The sequence below is a fragment of the Peromyscus eremicus genome, chromosome 3 (genome assembly GCF_949786415.1).
Source record: "Peromyscus eremicus chromosome 3, PerEre_H2_v1, whole genome shotgun sequence".
In the NCBI taxonomy this organism is placed as follows: domain Eukaryota; kingdom Metazoa; phylum Chordata; class Mammalia; order Rodentia; family Cricetidae; genus Peromyscus; species Peromyscus eremicus.
In genome coordinates, this window is record NC_081418.1 from 67,771,007 (window position 1) to 67,776,983 (window position 5,977).

The window sequence follows — 5,977 nt, forward strand, 5'->3', positions numbered from 1 at the left end:
CCAGGAGGAGCTGGAGAGCACTCTCAGGCAGGAAGCCCTAGGTCAGAAGTTCAACACCCCCCAATTTCAGCTGCCAAGGCAATAGGAGCAGATGTCCTCAGGGGACACCTGCATCACTACAGGAACAGAGGAGGTTGAGCGCCTACACCAAGAAGTACCAGGAGGGAGGGCTATGGAATCCAGAGCGGCATTATCGAAGAGCCTTGCTTACCACCTAAAGGGGCTAAGAGACTGAATGTAAACGGGATTGGGAATTAGTGCGGCTTTCTTTTCTGCTAATAGGGGCTCAAGAGAAAGTCACTCTCAGTCACAGGCAAATAAATGAACCCTCTTGTATTAGTTACTTGTCACGAAATATCCCGACAAAGCCAATTTTTTTTTTTTGGTTTGTTTGTTGTTTGTTTTTTGAGACAGGGTTTCTCTGTGTAGTTTTAGTGCCTATCCTGTATCTCGCTGTGTAGACCAGACTGGCCTTGAACTCACAGAGATCTGCCTGCCTCTGCTTCCTGAGTGCTGGGATTAAAGGCGTGCACCACCGCCGCCCAGCAGACAAAGCCAATTGAAGGAAGGAATAGCATATACATAGGCGTGTTGTTCCTTTCCTCTCTGGCATTCAGTAGCTAATGAAAACAGGAAGCAATATGAAAAAACGGAGCCTGAGCTTAGCTTTGCATTGTTCTGTCTTGTGAGCATCACACACACACACACACACACACACACACACACACACACACACACACATACACACACACACACACACACACACACACACACACTTGGTTTCAGGGCACAATTCGTTGGGGTGGCAAAAGCTTGACACAGTTGGCCGCGTTGCATCCACAATCAGGAAGTAAAGGGCATTAATAACCTTTTTTATTCAAGACCCCAGCCCATAGAACAGTACCATCTACATTTAGGGTGGATCTTCTCACCTCAATTCACCTAGCCCAGAAACTCCTTCACAGGCATGCCCAGAGACTGGTTTCCATGGTGATTCTAAATCCTGCTAACTTGACAATTACGATTAGCCATCGTGTCTCTTCTCTCTGCCCTGGAAAGTATGACTTAGGTTACATTTGTGACTGCTACAGAGGAGCCTGTGGGGGAGGGGAGGGTTGGTACCATCCGACTACCAACCACAGTCTATGATAACCTGGAATTGGTATGGATGATGCTCCTCCACCTGTCTCCCATGTGCTTACTATGAGTCAGCTGCATCTTAATGGATGCTCTGGAGGGAGGTTGCCTTCATCGTCCTCCATTGCCGTGTTCCCCAGGGTCTTACCAAAGGGTGCCTCCATTGCCGTGTTCCCCAGGGTCTTACCAAAGGGTGCCGAGTACAGAGCTCTGCCAAAGACTTGTCAGCCAAGCGATGACGCTGCTGCCTGCCTGGTTGGAGCTTATGTCTCTGGAGGTTTTGTAGTTGATGATCCTAAGGTAGGTCCTAGCCCTGACGTTTGTAATGGAAGCTCAGTTTCCACATCTGTAAGAAAAGTGTTGATCTGAGAGACTCTGAAGATCCTTCCTCAAGTCTCCAGCTGCAGGAGCGTGTCAAAAATGTCTTATCCCACTCACGTTGTCTTTCCAGTGTGCCACAGGAGCGGAGCAGAGTCATTGCTATAGCTATAAATCGTTGAGAGCTTGCCCTCCATCCTTTCAGCAACATATTCTATTTTGGTGCCCAAAACAACCCTATGGAGAAGGTCCACTAATGTTTCCACCATTTGATGGATAAGAAAATTGAGGCACAGGAAATAACTTGCCCAAAGGAACGTGGTTTGAAAGTATTAGAACTGGCATTAAAACAGGGACAGACAGGTTCCACAGCTCTGCCTGGACCACCATAACAACCCGTGTATTAGTTTCTATTTCATTGCCGTGATAAAACATCACGACCAAGGCAGCTTGCAAAAGAAAAAGTTCATTTTGGCGTCTGCTTCCAGAGGGTTAGAGTCGGTTATGCCAGGGACACATGCAGCCAACAGCAGGCATGGCTGCTGGGCAGAGTTGAGAGCTCACATTTTGAACCTCCAGCACTCAAGCATGAAGCAGAGGGAGTGAATTGCAGGTAGACGAGGCTTTTTTACTTCCACAGCTACCCCCAGGGCCCTACTTCCTCCAGCAAGACTGCCCTACCTAAACCTCCCCCAACAGTGCCACTGACCAGGGAGATCAAATGTTCAAATCCTGAGAGTATGAGGGACATTTTTCATTCAAACCATCACAGCCCATCTTGGAAGATAGAAATTAGTAAGTTGATATATTAGTTGCTTTTCCTGTTGGTATTATGAAAATACTCTGACAGAAGCAACTTCCAGAAGTGTTTATCGTGGCTCACGGGACAAAGGAACATCCGGCTGTGTTGGGGAAGTCATGGTGACAGGGACTTAAGGGAGCCGGTCACATTGTATGAGCAGTGAAGAAACAGTGGTAAATAATCCTGTGTGGGTGGCTCCCTCCTCCCTCTAGGACACAAGCCCAGGGAACTGTGCTACCCACTTTCAGGGTGGGTCTTCCCGTCTTTATTAACCTCATCAAGATAATGCCCAGTGACGTGCGTCCTTGGTGGTTCTAGATGCCATCATGTTGACGATCAATGTTAACCAACACAGTTGGCTTTGGAGAGGAGAAGGCATCTATCCTGAACCTAGATGCCTTGACAGATGTTCCTACTGCCAAGACCCACTTCCACCCGCCCCTCCCCAATTTGTTGTATACTTTATTTCACAAGCACTTATTGAATGCTCACTATGTGCCAGGTTGTCTTGGGGCTAGCAGAGGACTTGGGAAGTAAGAGATATTGAAAGGATCTGGGTTGAGGGCCAGCGTGTGCTAGATTCCCTGCTGTGGGATGTCTTTCTGTATGCTGTGATTGTGTGTTGCTCTGATTGGTTGATAAATAAAGCTGCATTGGCCTTTGGCAAGGCAGCTTAGAGGCAGACAGGAAATCCAAGCAGATATACAGAGAAAAGAAAGGAGAGGAAAGCTTTCAACCACAATTCCCTGCCATGAAAAATGTGCATTTCATCTTTTGAGCACAGCAACTTTTTCATGCAAAACAGAAATCACACAAATAGCTTGTAGAGATGACCTGAAATGCTGTCCTGGATGGACAAAATGGCAGCCGTTGCTTTTCTAAGGTCATGGGCACTACCGAAGAGTCTTGCTGCCATCCCCACAGAACTGTCTGGATATCATTAACCTGGCCCTCTCCAGGGTCGTCTGCCACCCATGACTGGAGGAGGAGGGCCCACACTCTGGCTTCTTGGACAGAATGCGGCCTGCACTGGGTCTTCAAGAGAATGGAGCCTGGAGCTCCCTGGGAACCTGCAGAAAGCCTGAGAGTGGCAGACCATTTCAGAGCCTGCTGAAGTTACTCCAGTCCGGAGGTCAATCTTTTTTCCCCAGGTCAGTCATACTACCCCAGCCCACAGTCCATCCATATTTAGGTGGCAGGATTGAGTCCCCATGTGGGTCCCTAGGGATAAGGATGTTCTATTCCTTACGCCCAGAGAACTAAAGAGTTCTCTCTACAGGCTAGACAACTTGACTTATGCAATGAATGTAGACCCCATGAGAAGCTCCCCAGCAAGTGCCATAGCCACCACACTTGAGAACTGGCCTCATCTTCACAATTCTAGGTGGTGACTGGGATAAGAAGGGGCCTGAGGATCCTATATGGCTCTAATAGAAAGTAGGGTTCCAGAGTAGTATCATCTCTGGTCTCTTATGGAAAAAAGTAGGCCTGGGAGGAAGCAGAATCTTCAGATCTCACAAGGCCCATGCCCAATATGCCTTAAGTGACAGTGAGTGGGCACTGCCCTAGGCAGCTTCCTCCCCAGCTCTACCTTTAGCCTGAGGGAGGTGGCATGCTCTCCTCTGCAGTTCCTCGGCAGAGCTCCCAAAAGCATGTCAGCCAGAAAGACATCTCTGGCCTGAATGGCTTTCTTAAAGCTGTGAGTGGCAGCAGCCTACCCAGCCTCTCTCTGCAAAGTGGCCATTTTGTCTGCCTGGTGCCTGTGAGCCCGTGTTGGCTCTGGGCTGAGGGGAGGCTCCAGGGACACCACCTTTCATCCCTAGATGACTGACACCTATACCCTGTCTCCAGGAGAAGCAGAAGGCTTCAATCATCTACAAAGCTCCCTCACCTTCTAGAAAACGGCTTCACGTAGAGAGGGAGAAAAGAAGCCCATACAGCACGTGCAGACTCATGCCCACAAGACAGAACAATGCCAAAGCTAAGCCCAGGCTCCATTTTTCATATCGCTTCTTATTTTCAATAGCTACTGGGTGCCGGAGAGGAAAGGAACAACTTTAAAAGACAATTAGTGGGACATGTGGTATTCATTCTTGGCTGGGGCTCTGCAACCTCATCTGCCCACAAATACTCTGCAGTCTTTCATGAAAAATGTTTTAGAACTAATGAGCTATATTTGCATTCCCCGTAGAACGAATTCAGAATTCTTCATCTATGCTGCACCATGAAAAATGGATGTGTTTAGCGCAGAAGTCATTTGAACGTAAAGCCCAGCCTCGGCGGAAACGCAACCTTCAGAAGAACTTTTCAAGCCGCTTAGGTCACTTGCACTGGTTTCCACAGGGGAATGTCAGGCTCCTGCCCTCGAGGGATGGAAATTTCCTGCACGGTCCTAGATGCTGATGAGATTTGTTTCTGTAGATAATCTGCAACAGTGAAATTTTTCATAATGTCACTGCAAAATAAATTAAAATGTTCATCTTCATATGGCTGGTTCCATTGCATTAAAATAAATGTTGCAAGCTCATTTAATTAGTATAGTTAGGAATGTCTCTCCCCTGCTTCACCGACTCTCCAAATCACAAGTTAATTTGTCAAAATCAGACCATTGTTTTTCCTTCATTCTTCATTACTAGAGACAGCCCCATTTAAATAAATGTTTATGCTACAGAGAGCAGAGCAGTGAACAACCCCAAATATTTTCATAAGCGAACGCTGGAAAAGTTTAAAACACGGGAGTGAAGATGTGGGTTTTCTCCCGTCCCGTTGTGGTGATTGGATATTTGACTGGCTGGAAAGGTACAAAATTGAGCAGTGTGCTGTAACTGATGAGGTTCCGTCCGCCATTGCTCATGTTGGCGGACGCATCCTCCCGAAAGCAGTTTTCTCCTATGTTTTCAAAGACAAATGATGACAAAAGATACCATCTCTATAAATTACCTCCTCAAATCATTCTCTTCAAGAACCCTTGGTTAATCAATTAGTCAGCGCTGGGAGGAGGCTGATCTGGGATGGGGGGGGGGCGCTTCTGGCCTCACAGCCATTTGCTCACCATTACCAGCTGTGAGCTTCAGTCGCCACTGCTGAAAATGGAAAAGATAACCAAACTCTGGGGGCTTCTTTCATTCCCTCTCACTTCCTGACTCTCTCAAACCTCCAAGAAAAATCAGAAGTATGGGAACATGGCAGCCATTAATAAAGCATGAGTTCCTGGCAGAAGTGTGTGGGGTTAATGATGAAGATCAGGGGGAAAGGGTTCTCATAATTGGCTGAGGAGTTCGTGTGTGGAGGTCTTCTGGAAGGCATCCATCAGTAATGGATGAGAGGAGTTATCAGATCATTATCGGCGCCCCATACTAATGAGCTGGATTCCCGCTCAATAGAGACTTCTCCATTGGAAAACGCCACAGGGCTTGGCTTCATATTCCGTTCCAACCAGGGGGAGGTCAATCCTCCTCCCTCAAGCTTTGTCTTCCAACATGATGGAGTGACCCCACCTCCCCCGTCAAAAGGAGGATGCAAGACAGGCTAACTTTTTTCTTTCCATTAGATAGCTTTCCCGATTTTCCTTTCCCCTTTCCCCTTCCTTACTACCTCCCCTCCCTCCCTTCCCTCCCCCTTCTTCCCCTCCCCTTCTTTTCCTGACACCGATAGAGTTTTCTTGTCCTGCTACCCATTTCCCTCCATTCTCCTTGCTCTGTATGGTTCCTCCCCCTCCTC